The sequence below is a fragment of the Heterodontus francisci genome, chromosome 1, assembly GCF_036365525.1.
Source record: "Heterodontus francisci isolate sHetFra1 chromosome 1, sHetFra1.hap1, whole genome shotgun sequence".
Classification (NCBI taxonomy): domain Eukaryota; kingdom Metazoa; phylum Chordata; class Chondrichthyes; order Heterodontiformes; family Heterodontidae; genus Heterodontus; species Heterodontus francisci.
Window position 1 is genome coordinate 169,120,590 of NC_090371.1, and position 15,097 is coordinate 169,135,686.

The window sequence follows — 15,097 nt, forward strand, 5'->3', positions numbered from 1 at the left end:
CCCCCACCCGATACAAATGGTTTTAAATTTAAAATTAAACACAGGAAGTTAAAACTTGCCACATCACCTCTTATCAATACTTCAGCTGCTTTCACTGGTGTCTAAAACATGTTGCAAATGTTAAGTCCAGATTTGCTTTCAGCCTAAGAAGAATCGAGTTTAAAAGAATGAGAGCTGATCTCACTGAAACGTGTAAAATTTTGAAAGGGCTGGACAGGGTAGATGCTGAGAGGATGTTTCCCTGGCTGGAGAGTCTAGATCTAGGTGTCAAAGTCTGAGGATAAGGGGTCGGCCATCTAGGACAGCAACTAAGCAAAATTCCTTCACTCTGAGGGTTAACAATATTTGGAATTCTCTACTCTAGAGGGTTGTGGATGCTCAGTTGACGAGTATATTCAAGACTGAGATAGTTCCCTTCATGGGGACAGGCTGGGAAAGTGGAGTTGAGGTAGAAGTTCAGTCATTGAATAACAGAGCAGGCTCGATGGGCCATATGGCCTCATGTTCTAAAACCACTCAGAGCAGGTGAAGGATTACAGGTGTAGCAGAATCAAAGTGTTCCTACAATGGTTGAGAGAAGGCTCAACATTACAGGTAATGAAATAGCTTATTGAGGCAGTTTCACAGCTACCATTTTTATTTCAAAAGATTGCTTTGTACAAGTCAGTCATTTAGGGGCATATGCTGGGCTTTGAAAGAGACTATTACATGTTTTCAAACTAGGCTTCTGACATTTAGGGGGGCAAGTGATACAGCAACAGTACACACCAAGGCAGGTTCAAATGGAAAGCTGCATAATAGCAATCAATTCTGGGAAGCTTGTAATCTGGGAGTTTATTTGAAGTGTATAGTAAAGCAGCAATCGGAACTTTCGCTGAACTGTTTCACGTTATTGGATGTAAGCAGAAATCCACAACACAAGATTAACATATCTAAAATATCACCAGAAAGCACACAAAAAGGACTGTCAAAAAGGTGACTAGATAAGCAGATAAGGATAGATGTTACGACCAGATGAGGAAGGGGTCTCAGGCTCCTCTTTCACCCCTTCTCTGGTTTGACCGCAACAGGGTTTATCCTTTTTAACACAATGATTTAACTTACCACTTCAGCGAACACATGCTCCTGTTCCTCTAATACAATTGCAAATGAACCAGACAGGTTTTCTTGAGTTTAAACAAGAAAGATGTAAGTTTAACATTATCACTCTAAACCGGTTAAAATTATTAAAAATACGCTACGCATCCACACATTTACACAAGAGCCACACACACAAAGATTATAGAGGTAAAAACAGAGTTGGGAGGTTGGAGTCGAGTCCGTAATAAATGGAATCTAAACACTGAATCTCAATCCCAGAGTTCTTAGTCGAAATTGTAATCCTGAAGTCCTTGCCGGGCCACGTGCACAGTTCAGGCTTGCTTCTCAGGTTCCGGAAGGCAAAAGAAGGGCTTTATCCGTGTCCCCTAGTTGCTGGCTGTGCTGGGCTGTAGGCATAGTAGTTGCAGCTGAGGCATGTCTGGGACTTTACTAGAGAGGGAGAGAGGAGAGAGATGTTCCCTTGCTGGATTTCAGTTACAATTTACCTTCTGAGTCACCACTCACAAATCGCTAGAGTGGCCCAAGCAGTCACATGATATGACCACCTCTGTGTTTGAATGAGTATCTTCTGGAATGGTCTCTGAAATTCAAGGCTCTCCTCTCAGGCTGCCCAGATATACTTGGTAGGGGTGGATGGTTGACTCTTTCAAAGTCAATGGATATCGATGGCTTTTGACGACCAACATTGACAAGGCTACCTCAGATAAGTGAATCAGAGAGCACCCCATTGTTCTGGCTAGGCGGAGTTAATTACATCTGTCTCCAGCCTAATCCTTTGGTTTTCTCATATGCAGATTGTGCGCAGCCATCTTGGCTACCAGCTGTTCTGTTTTAAAAGTTTTTTGTAACACTTTCCAGTAAAAGTCTCAGGCAAAGTTCCACATGATGAAATTAATATTTCCATTTGGTATGTGGGGTTTGCATCACAATAGAGATAACAAATTTGAGCAACACTGGTATCCCATTCCAAATAATTATACAATGCAGACACAATGGGCCCGATTTTAACTCTTTGCAAGGGCTGAGTTTTGAATGGATTAAAATTGGGCCCAATGAGTCAGGCGATTCAACTGTAAAGGCGTGCAAAGGAAACCCGACCGAGCCCGAATGCCGGACCCGGAAGTCCGAACCGACCCGGCACCAACCCAATACGTTATCGGGAGCCGTCGGGGTCGGGTTGGGTAGCAGGCCTTTACCCACATACTGATGTAAAGGCCTGCCACCCGATCAGACCCCGACAAGATCCGACGACACGTCAGGTTCGGGCCGGGTAATGTCGGGCTTCTGGCTCCGGCATTCGGACTGGGATCGGGTTTCCATTGCACACCTTTATTCAAGTGTTTACTGGATAGGGCAATGGCATTTTGCACTAAAGCTAAGAATCTAATAAGGGGAAAAGGAAGGGAAACTGCTGCTCATCAAATCTGAACAATTCCATTTGAAAAGTTTTGAGAAACTGATCTTGAGATCTGGAAGGTTAATGAGCAATCCATTTTAGTGATAGGTTTCTTGCTGACATATTGTTCGTGGTCATGTATTTTTCCCTAATTCTTTGTTCCCCCCCACCCACCCACCCCCAAATGTCTCCTGAATGTGAGCCACACTGACAAGATCACATTTATTTCTGAGTTGATTACTACTGGATTCCCTGAATGGATTACTAGACCACATCAGAGGGCATTACAAATCAAGCACATAATGTAGAGCTGGACAAGGTTAACAAACTCCCTTCTCTGAGGAATATTTGTGAACTAGTTGGGTTTCTGCAATCCATTGACTTTCATGATTATTTTTCAGGTGCAGGCCAATAAATTACCAGATTTAATGAGTTCAGTTCCACAACTTGCCATGGTGGGATTGATAAATCCAGTACTCTAACTTTTTCTTTGGCCTCCTTGTCTCAAGAGACAATGGGTAAGCGCCTGGTGGTGGTCAGTGGTTTGTGAAGCAGTGCCTGGAGTGGCTATAAAGGACAATTCTAGAGTGACAGACTCTTCCACAGGTGCTGCAGAGAAAATTGGTTGTCGGGGCTGTTACACAGTTGGCTCTCTCCTTGCGCTTCTGTCTTTTTTCCTGCCAACTGCTAAGTCTCTTCGACTCGCCACGCTTTAGCCCCGCCTTTATGGCTGCCCGCCAGCTCTGGCGATCACTGGCAACTGACTCCCACGACTTGTGATCAATGTCACAGGACTTCATGTTGCATCTGCAGATGTCTTAAAAGCGGAGACATGGATGGCCGGTGGGTCTGATACCAGTGACGAGCTTGCAGTACAATGTGTCCTTGGGGATCCTGCCATCTTCCATGCGGCTCACATGGCCAAGCCATCTCAAGCGCCGCTGGCTCAGTAGGGTGTATATGCTGGGGATGTTGGCTGCCTTGAGGACTTCTGTGTTGGAGATACGGACCTGCCACCTGATGCCAAGGATTCTCCGGAGGCAGCGAAGATGGAATGAATTGAGACGTCGCTCTTGGCTGATACAGGCCTCGCTGCCATAGAGCAAGGTACTGAGGACACAGGCTTGATACACTCGGACTTTTGTGTTCCGTGTCAGTGCGCCATTTTCCCACACTCTCTTGGCCAGTCTGAACATAGCAGTGGAAGCCTTTCCCATGCGCTTGTTGATTTCTGCATCGAGAGACAGGTTACTGGTGATAGTCGAGCCTACGTAGGTGAACTCTTGAACCACTTCCAGAGCGTGGTCACCAATATTGATGGATGGAGCATTTCTGATGTCCTGTCCCATGATGTTTATTTTCTTGAGGCTGATGGTTAGGCCAAATTCGTTGCAAATTCGTAACTACTATATTACAATACCCCACCCCGACTGTTTACATCTCTCCAGTCCAGAAAACAAAACATTAGCTGACGCTCTTTCATTTTACAACCCTCTGGATTCAACATCAAGTTCAGTAATAAAAAAAACAGAAAGTGCTGGAAATACTCAGCAAGTCTGTTGCCATCCCCGTACCAGGCCTATTGAGTATTTCCAACATTTCCTGTTTTTATTTCAAACTTCCAACATCTGCAGTATTTTGCTTTTGCATTGAGTTCAATAACTTCAGATCATAACTATTGCTCCCATTTTTCCCCAGACAGGTGTTGGTAATGGTTCTGTTGTTGCCGTTTTACAGGTCCTCTTGACTCATCTTTAGCTTTTTCACTTGCTCATTACCATCGCCTTTTTGCCTTGCACCATCATCCTTGTGGTCATTTAATCTCTCCTGCCTTCCACCCAAATACAGACTTACCCTTTTGTCCTTTCCTCCCCAGTCCCTTTCCCTGCCTCTGTACTTTCTTAAAAACTGTGAAACTGTTATCTCTCCAACTGTTTCCATGGACCTGAAATGTTAACTGTTTGTCTCCTTGCCGATGCTGCGGAATTATTACCAACATTTTTTGTTTTTTTAATCAACATTCCCATCTTGCCATATTCCTTTGAATAGCAAGTGCTGTAATTTAATTAAACGTTTCCTTTAAGCACCTTCGCAAATGCCTTTTGAAAATACCTACAAACATCCACTGCTCCTCCTGTATCAATACATTACTTGCTCAAAGAATCCAATTAAATTTGAACGCCTATAAATGTGTGCTGGCTGCCACTAGTTAACCAATGGCATTCCAAGTGAGTATTAATTTTATCCCACATTATGATCTGCACAAGTTTACCCACTACCAATGTTAGGGTAACTGGTTACAAAGAGAGGAGGTGTAATGATCATCAGATTCAACTACTTGAACGGATGATTTTCTCACTTCACCCAGATTTTTACAAAATATAACAAAGCAAGTACAGAGTAACAAAATTAATGGTGCGAGGAAATGAGGCGGCCTGGGACTCCAACTTATTAATTTCACGATGGTGGGACCAGTGAGTGAGAAGGACAGGATGGTCTCACACATCCCAGTGAAAAGACACTTAAATCTGAGACATTTTTAAGATTATGTACACTGGGAGGTGACTCAAAAGCAATTAGCAATAGTTAGGATGCTGTTAACTGTGGTCATATTACTAATGACAGCACTGCTGAAAATAAACAAACCGACCTCGAGAGGACCAATGACAACACACACCCAAGATTTCTGTGGATCGTGCAACCTGCCATCGGGTTATCACCTGTTTAGCCCTGCCCTGGGACTGCTGAATACATAAACGTGACTGCGTTGGGACACAAAATAGCATGCTGACACACTAGCTCAGCATCAATGCTTCACTCTTCATGAATAAGCTCAGGCTGCAAGTTCCAATAGATTAGTCAACCGCCATAGGAGGGAGTGGGTTCAATCACAGCAAAGCCCATTCCTATTCTCACCCAAGTCTACAAACACAGCATTATAGAATCATCTAACCGCTACAGTACAGAAGGAGGCTATTCGGCTCTCTGTGTCTGTGCATTTTCAGCCGGAGTCACTGGCTAGCAATCTGGAATGGACCAATGGCAGATTATTCCTCCCTGATTCGAGGGTGCTCAGGCCAACTGCAGTGTTCCTACTGCTGACTTAGCTGAAAATCAGCACAAATTAAAATCAAAGCTTGGACCAGAGATGCTGGGATAAAAAGGGGGAGAAAGGGATCCATTACAGGACAAATCATAAATGGTCCATTAGAAGCAGTTTTTAAAAATTTCTTGTTTCCCTACCATGTCAACATTTAATACAGTATAGTGGGAGATGAGAGGGGATATATGCAAATTTAAGTTACTATGCTCTGATATATATGTACAAAAAAACTTTCAAATTTCCCATGCAGAGGCTATTTCCTCATCAAAAAGATGGATCTACACCTAGACCTCTGCTAATACTGTTCTATCACTGCTCACTGAGATAGTGTTCAAAAATGGTGTGCTGTTAATTTTCCCCTCTATTGCTGCGGAGAAATGTCTAACAGATGCTCCTGTGATAGCCAAACTTGACCTTCACCATCCGCAGTAATAATGTACAATTGTTTAATTGAGCAATGAATGCCTGTACAGTGAAGTTTTATGCTTGGATCAGATCCATATAAAAAACTTACAATACAGGTAAGCCAGTTTATTTAGAAAAATATTTTCCGTCAACTGATTAAACTTCCAAAAAGCTTTGCTGACCTAGGTGAAATCTGGCAATTGTGAGGCTCGTGTATTTTTTGGCTAGATTCATAGACAAGCAGAAAAAATGACTGCACTCAGCGACAGAAATTGGGAGCACTTTGGTAGACCAGAATTCTTGTTTTTTAGATGCGAGATTTCTAATCCACAGGCTTTTTTTTTGCAGAATTAATTGCAACTTGATATCACTGCAATGTGACAGCAACTCCCCTGGCTCCCTTAAACCAGTGATCACAGGACATAAGCACAATACTAGTACATCTCAAAAACTAAAGGTTACAAGGTCCACATGTTTCTTCTACTACTCCCCAAAATGTGTACATTTAGAATGCACTCATCAGTGCACTTTTAGCTGAAAACTATTTGTTGCAGTGATGGTCCAATTCTGCCAAGGGTTTACAGGAGGCCATCAAAAAGCAATTCCACCCAAGTTGCAAAAAAAAAGCTACACATTTAATTCTTTTTCAAGGGAGAGGGGGAAAACACAAATGATTTTGTATTTTTACTCCTATCGTCCCAAGTTATCACCTGAGAGTCTATGTCTATGCCATTCTGTATTTAGCTGCTTGCAGCAGCCTGTGTGAACTCTTGTCTCCGGTTCCAGTTCTCCCTATCCTGAAGAGCTTGGCTTCCTCAGCTGATCCCAGGAGCTCACCACATAAGTAATTGCATAATCAACCCTGCACACTGGCACTCTGTGGCATGCTACAGCTATGCTTCAAAAAAAGAAAATGGGATGCCATGTGAAAACTGCAAGCCCTCCATCACAGGTATAGTAGCATAAGAACTAAATGTTTCCAAGGCCCTTCTCCAAAATCTTTTCGCCTAGAAGGTTTACATATAAGTCCTGCCTGATTCCAGGTAAATCCAAGTGGATTATTTGAGACATTCGATGCCAATTTTGCTTGCTGAAATGTAATGTTTTCATTGCTGATAACACAAAGATAGGCGGCACTGTAAGCAGATAGATGGAAGCATAAAATGACAAATATTGATCGATTACGTGAACGGGCAAAACTGTGGCAAATGGATTTCAATGTAGGCAAATGTGAGGTCACGCACTTTGAATCATACCTCGATTCCAAGGGTTAAATTACGAAGAGAGTCATAGAGTCATTTATGCAACTGAAGGAGGCCATTCAGTCCATCAAGTCCATGTCAACTATGGTTGTACTCCCTGGAATTTAGAAGGCCAAAGGGCGAGGAGGCATAGCCTAAAAATTAGAACCAGGCCTCTCAGGATTGAAATTCGGAAACACTTCCACACACATAGGGCAGTAGGTGTTTCAAACTCTCTTCTGCAAACAGCAGTTGATGCTAGTTCAATTGTAAATTTTAAATCTGAGGTTGATAAGATTTCTGTTCACCAGGTAATAAGCGATATGGGGCAAAGACAGGCATATGGAGTTAGATCAGCCATGATCTCAATGAATGGCAGAATAGGCTCGAGGGACTAATGGCATACTCCTGTTAGTCTATCCCCATGTTCCCCATGGTACTGAACCAAGTAGAGCTTAAAATTGATTAATTATAGACGAGCCCATTACCACTTTGGAAAAGGTACACCAATATTTCCTTTGAAAAACAACTGCCTTTCCTCTCAAATATATTTTGACAAGGCCGACACCAAATTTTAGGGAGGTGGAAGATAGTCAATACTGAGGACTGCAACAAAATTACAAGTAATTAATAAACTTGCAGAATGGGCAAATAATTGGCAAATGCAATTCAACACAGATAAATATGAGGTAGTAAATTTTGGTAGGAAGACTAGGGAGATCGCATATTACTTGGAAGGTGCGAGTCTAGGTGGGGTAGAGGAACAAAGGGATCTCGGAGTACAAATACAGCAATCACTAAAAGTTGCGCCACAGGTTAGCAAGGCCATAAAAAAACCAAACCAAGCACTAGGCTTTATTTCTAAAGGGATAGAATTGGAAAGTAGGAAGGCTATTCTAAACCTGTATCACACACAGAGTACTGCGTGCAGTTCCGGTCGCCATATTATGGAAAGGATATAGAAGCACTGGAGAGGGTGCACTAAGGATTTACAAGGATGATACCAGAAATGTGCAGGGATACATATCAGGAATGGATTGACAGGCTGGGTCTCTTTTTTTCTTGAAAAATAAAAGGCTGACGGGTAACCTAATAGAGGTCTTTAAAATTATGAAAGGTTTTGATAGAGTGGATACGGAGAAAGAATGTTGCCTCTTTTGGGGAGCAGCACAACTAGAGGCAATCAATTTAAGATAGTTTACAAGAAATCCAATAGGGAATTCAGAAGAAACTTCTTTACCCAAAGAGTGGTGAGAATGTGGAACTCACTACCACAGGGAGTGACTGAAGCAAATACTATGGATGCATTTAAGGTGAAGCTAGATAAGCATATGAGGGAGAAGGGAATAAAGGGTTATGATGTTAGATTTAGATGATGAAAGATGGGAGGAGGTTTGAGTGGAGCACAAACACTTGTTTCTGTGCCACGTATCCTATGTAATGTAAATGAGCTGCAGAAAATGGAGCTGTATGCATTTGTTCAATTCCTAGAGTGGGACTCAAACCCACAATCTCCTGGCTCAGAGGTAACAGTGCTACCAACAGGACCAAGCATAACCAAGGCTACCATAAAAGCTGCAACTGGTCTTTCCTCTAATTCATCAATAAAGAATCAGACCCAAACTAACTAAACTCCCGTACACAGAGATCCAAGAATAACCTTTAAAATTGGAGTAACAGCTTTAAAAATGACATTGTTTGTCCCAGTAACGAATGGGTAAGGATATCATCCAAAACAGACTGATTAGAGGGTATTGGGGTTCATTTCCATTCTGTGCTCTGTACCTGATCTCAGCAGAGGCAAAGGCATTAGGCTTGGCCTCAGGAGTCCTGGGCTAGTGACAGGGTGGGGGAGGGGGGAAACATCAGCCAAAATTCTAACTCCTGCTGGAAAGCTCATGTGTGAATATTGGACGAGGACAAGATTGTCCCATTGTTATGTACCCAAATGTACCAGAGGAATGCACACGGGAAAAATGCGTGACACTTAGGAAGGTGCTGAAAACTGACAACAGATTAGAATCAAACAACTGAGAAAGATAGATTTACATTTATATAGCAGCTTTCATTATCTCAGTATGCCCCAAAGGGCTTTACAGCCATTGACATACTTTTATAATGTAGTTACTACTGTAAAGTCAGAAACATGGCAGCTAATTTGTGCACAGTCGGGTCCCACAAGCAGCAATATCAAAAGATAATCTGCTTAGTGATGGTTGTGAAAGGGTAAATTCTTTTGGGCCTCCTTATCTCGAGAGACAATGGATACGCGCCTGGAGGTGGTCAGTGGTTTGTGAAGCAGCGCCTGGAGTGGCTATACAGGCCAATTCTGGAGTGACAGGCTCTTCCACAGGTGCTGCAGAGAAATTTGTTTGTTGGGGCTGTTGCACAGTTGGCTCTCCCCTTGCGCCTCTGTCTTTTTTCCTGCCAACTACTAAGTCTCTTCGACTCGCCACAATTTAGCCCTGTCTTTATGGCTGCCCGCCAGCTCTGGCGAATGCTGGCAACTGACTCCCACGACTTGTGATCAATGTCACACGATTTCATGTCGCGTTTGCAGACGTCTTTATAACGGAGACATGGACAGCCGGTGGGTCTGATACCAGTGGCGAGCTCGCTGTACAATGTGTCTTTGGGGATCCTGCCATCTTCCATGCGGCTCACATGGCCAAGCCATCTCAAGCGCCGCTGACTCAGTAGTGTGTATAAGCTGGGGATGTTGGCCGCTTCAAGGACTTCTGTGTTGGAGCTATAGTCCTGCCACCTGATGCCAAGTATTCTCCGAAGGCAGCGAAGATGGAATGAATTGAGACGTCGCTCTTGGCTGGCATACGTTGTCCAGGCCTCGCTGCCGTAGAGCAAGGTACTGAGGACACAGGCCTGATACACTCGGACTTTTGTGTTCCGTGTCAGTGCGCCATTTTCCCACACTCTCTTGGCCAGTCTGAACATAGCAGTGGAAGCCTTACCCATGCGCTTGTTGATTTCTGCATCTAGAGACAGGTTACTGGTGATAGTTGAGCCTAGGTAGGTGAACTCTTGAACCACTTCCAGAGCGTGGTCGCCAATATTGATGGATGGAGCATTTCTGACATCCTGCCCCATGATGTTCGTTTTCTTGAGGCTGATGGTTAGGCCAAATTCATTGCAGGCAGACGCAAACCTGTCGATGAGACTCTGCAGGCATTCTTCAGTGTGAGATGTTAAAGCAGCATTGTCAGCAAAGAGGAGTTCTCTGATGAGGAATATTGGCCAGGAAATTGATGAGAACTCCCTATTCTTTTAAATAGTGCCATGGGATCTCGTATGTCCCCGAGAACTCAGCTTAATGTCTGATCTGAAAGCCAGCACCTCCAACAGTACAGTATTCTTTCAGCGCTGCACTTGTGTGTCAGTCTAGATTTTGTGTTCAAGTCTCTGGAGTGCTAGAACCTACAACCTCCTAACACAGAGGTGAGAGTGCTATCACTGAGCCAGAGCTGACACCTAGACAGGCAGTGCTACGGGTCTGCACTTGTGATGTACTATATTGAATTCAGTATTAAGATTCAATTTCACTACCATTTTTTTGGGGCAAACAAAGAAATATTTAACAATAAAGGGCTGTTGTAAGTAATTTTCATGGATTTGCAACATGCACTGTTCCCTCCATCCTGAGAAATGCAAGTTCATCTACTGATCTGTCAAATCATCACACCTATTTGCCTGAGTGAGAGGAAAAGACAGACTTGTGTTTATATAGTGCCTTTCACGAACACCGGACGTCCCAAAATGCTTTACAGCCAATTAAGTACTGTTTGCCGTGTAGTCACTGTTACGATGTAGGAGACACAGCAGCCAATTAGTGCACAACAAGCTCCCACAAACAATATGATACTGACCAGATAATCTGTTTTTGTGTTGCTGATTGAGGGATAAACATTGGCAAAGACACCGGGGATAACTCCTCTGCTTTTCTTCAAAATAACGTCATGGGATCTTTTACATCCACCCAAGGGGGCAGACAGGGCCTTGGTTTAACATCTCATCTGAAAGACAGCACCACTGCAGTATCAGCCTTGATTTTTGTGCTGAAGTCCTGCTGTGGGACTTGAGCCCAGAACCTTTGGAAGAAGCGAGAATGACACCAACTGAGCCATGGCTGGCCTATTGAAGCCCTACTGCAGCATTTGAGCACTTCAGTGCAGTACTGCATAGTCAAAGGTGCAACCTTTTGGATGGAGCATTAAAACTCCAAGTGCCTGTACGCAGCTGGACATAAATAGCAGTATCTGAAAACAGGGGAGAAGAGGCCAACATCCATCTCTGAACTAATGGAAGTGAAATGATGCAGAACTTACAAACCCCTATACTAGATAGAGACAAGACAGGATAGATGCAGTCAAAGTAATAGTGACAGATTGTATACAGTGAGTAACCCACTGACGACAATATTTATACAGAGAGGACGTCAACATAAACCAAAATGAAACACTGAAACCAGGAGACAGACTGGTGAAGTCAAGGAGCAGAGATTACAGCTCACAGAAAGTTGGATCCAATGCAAAAGAAGCGGAGAAAAGAAGAAGTTTAAAGGCCAGACTCCAGAAATGTCCGAGCAGCTCCCAATAAAAGAAAATATAAAATCCATTTCGTGCACAATTTGCGGCCCGGCCAGCTTCTGCTTTCCTGCCGTTCCCTCCTCTCTCAGCTGGGAGGGATTTAACCGGGTGCCGAGGCCCAGAGCTGAGGAGAGGCTCCGACGGACCGGCCCTGGCCCCCAGCTGCTGACTCTCGGCCCCGACCCCCAGCTGCTGACTCCCGGCCCCGCTCACCTCCGCCTCCGGTTCTGTATGTCTGTCTCTCCGCTGCGGCTCCTCCTGTCGCCGCCGGTGCCACAAGTCCACGTCTCCACCAACGTGGCAGCCAAAGCAGATTACAGCAACACTTCCGCTTCCTCAGACTGCAGAGTCCGCCCAACATCGCTGCATCACACAGCGAGGAGACAACCTTCACTACAGCTAACACACCCAGCAAGGCAAAGGGCAGAAAGAACTGTAAACCAGTCATAGACAGGCAACCATCACCAGCACACTGAATAATGTAACACAGTAATAGATCAATCACAATGTGGTACTAATGTCCCATCAAATACACTCCAACAAGCCCGGTTAAATGATTACATTGCACATTAAGGGACAGAAATGTCCAGAAAAGATGTCCTTAGGCAACTTGAAAGGTTTTCTTCTCTTTTCTCTTGCAACTTCACCCTGGTATTTTGCAACTCTTTTCTGAAATGAAGAATGTATACCCAGGCATTGTTCATGTGTTCCTGGCATAAACACTTTGGCCTAACTTAAACTGCAATAACTCTTATGCTACTCAATCATAATCTTGTAAAAGACCGAAGGCCCAGACCACATTCATTGTTGTTGGAGAGAGTGGGTGCTTTCAATGGAACAGGTAATTGTTAGTATAGCCCACACTGGCCCATAAAAATAAACTGGCATTCAATAAATCAGCTAAACCATTAGATAGCTTATCAGTAAGGGAACAGTCTTGTTACTACAAGTTTGTGGCAGCTCCTATTTGATACTGCTGATTGACTTCAGGGGTACACTACAGTGGGCAAGAGTCACATCACATGCAGCTTACAGCTCAGACTGTTAGATGTGCAACTTTGTTTAAGGAGCTGCATATTGACCACAATGCTAGAGAAAGAAGATGGAGACCAGCAGTACATATTCATCTCTAGTGCCTGGCCATAAAATGTTACACATGCACAACACAGTGAGAGAGATTGGGTGGGAAGATTGCACAACATCTAACAGAACTGACCCAATTTTCCTTTTAATTTTCCTTTAAATGGAAGAAACATCGTGTAGTTTCTGTTATGAATGTGTGATCCTCCTACCCCAATCTTCTTTTCATGTGCTGAACCCAGTAAAAATGAACATCTATCCAAAAAAGGTTAACAGGCCAAAAGCTGCAAGAAAAAGAATCATAGAATCATACAGCCCGGAAGGGGGTCTTCGGCCCATTGTGCCTGTGCCAGCTCTTTGAAAGAAATATCAATTAATTCCACTGGTTGCTCTTTTCCCATAGCCTTACAATCTTTTTCTTTTCAAATATATATCCAATTCCCTTTTAATAGTTACTAATGAATCTGCTTCCACCACACTTTCAGGAAGTGCATGGCAGATCATAACAACTCGCTATGTAAAAAGAATTTTCATCATCTGCAGTTCAATGTCCTCTGATTACCAACTGACATGCCAGTGGAAACAGTTTCTCCTTATTTATTCTATCAAACCCCTCATAACCTCTATTAAACATCCCATTAACATTCTCTGCTCTAAGGAGAACAATCATGTTGGATGATTGAAAATTCAACACCAGATTATACTAAAGATTGTACCAATGATTGCCTTTCATAAAATAATTTTACAAAGGATTATGAGTTAAGTCTGTAGTGCAAACACAGGTTCCCACAGTCAGTTAAAAAAATCTGTCCTACATTTATTAATGAGTAAAAGCACTGGTTAGTGTACTGTCAGAGATTCAATTTTCAGTTCTCAGTCTGCGTTGTGTTAGCTTATCCAGGGGTACTATAATTGTCCTCAGTGCCCCAAGTCCAATGAGGGAGCAAAATCAGTCAGAATGCTCTTAATTGCTATCCAGTGACTCCTGCTGGTAAAATATTTGTGCATGGATGGAGGGGAAGCCAGAATCGGACAGTCAAAAAGCCTGCTGATGCTAAGGGGTTGCATTTTCTGTTGATAATTGACTCCATCGAATGGGCGCTGTCCAGCATTCATACACAGAGTGCAGATGTGAAATGGAAAAACTTTGAGACACCAAGGGGTGGTGGTGGTGTAGTGGTATTATCACTGGACTAGTAACCCAGAGACCCAGAGTATTGCTCTGGGAACATGGGTTCAAATCCCACCACAGCAGAAGGTGGAATTTGAATTCAATTAATAAAGTCTGGAATTTTAAAAAAAAAGCTAGTCTAATGATGGCCATGAAACCATTGTTGATTGTTGGAAAAACCCATCTGGTTCACTAAAGTCCTTTAGGGAAGAAAATCTGCTGTCCTTACCTGGTCTGGCCTACATGTGACTCCAGACCCACAGCAATGTGGTGGACTCTTACATGCCCTCTGAAATGGCCTAGCAAGCCACTCAATTGGCAGCTCACTGCCACCTTCTCAAAGGCAATTAGGGATGGGCAATAAATGCTGGCCTGGCCAGCGACGCCCACATCCCAAGAATGAATTTTTTAAAAACCCATTTACAATATGGAAGTAAGAATGGAAAAACATTGACTGACTGAGGCTAACATCACTGTAATGGAACCTGTTAGTGAAGTCAAGCAATCCGCTCTCATTAATTACAAGAGATCCAGGTGAGAAGACTCTGAATGCACTAAGAGATGCTCAAAATAATGACCAACTGACTGCTAGGCACTGGTTACAACTTTGACAGAATATCCAGATGTCCTCCGACACAGGGAACACCAGGGGCATCGTGTGATGGGCTCAAAAAGGCAACAGATCCATCAGCAAAGAAAACAGCTCAATTGAAAGCAAACGTAGGGGAGGACATGACTGTTTGCAATAAACAGGTGGAGAAATGGGTGGAACACTACCTTGAGTTGTACTCCAGGGAAAACAACATCAACAAGGAAGCTCTAGTCACCATAGAGAGCCTGCCTGTTATGGAAGAGCTAGATACTGAACCCACTGTGGAGGAGCTTAGCAAAGCTATTGGGTCGCTTGCCATTGGCAAAGCTCCAGGTAATGATGCTATACCGCTTGAACTCATCAAGCATGGGAAAACAGTACTCGCCCAGCATCTGCACAGACTTCTC

At 43.5% G+C, this 15,097-nt stretch overlaps 1 protein-coding gene across 10 annotated transcripts in view; it reads right to left on the reverse strand.

Annotated features, from left to right (window-relative positions):
- The window catches only part of sec31a (SEC31 homolog A, COPII coat complex component), a 117,849-nt gene extending 105,648 nt beyond the window's left edge, over positions 1–12,201 (reverse strand). For all 10 annotated transcript variants that reach the window (XM_068038188.1, XM_068038205.1, XM_068038231.1 and 7 more), the window contains exon 1: positions 12,061–12,201. The gene's annotated coding sequence lies outside the window, so the exon portion shown is untranslated. The remainder of the gene's footprint in view (positions 1–12,060) is intronic.
- Between the last annotated feature and the right edge of the window lie 2,896 nt (positions 12,202–15,097).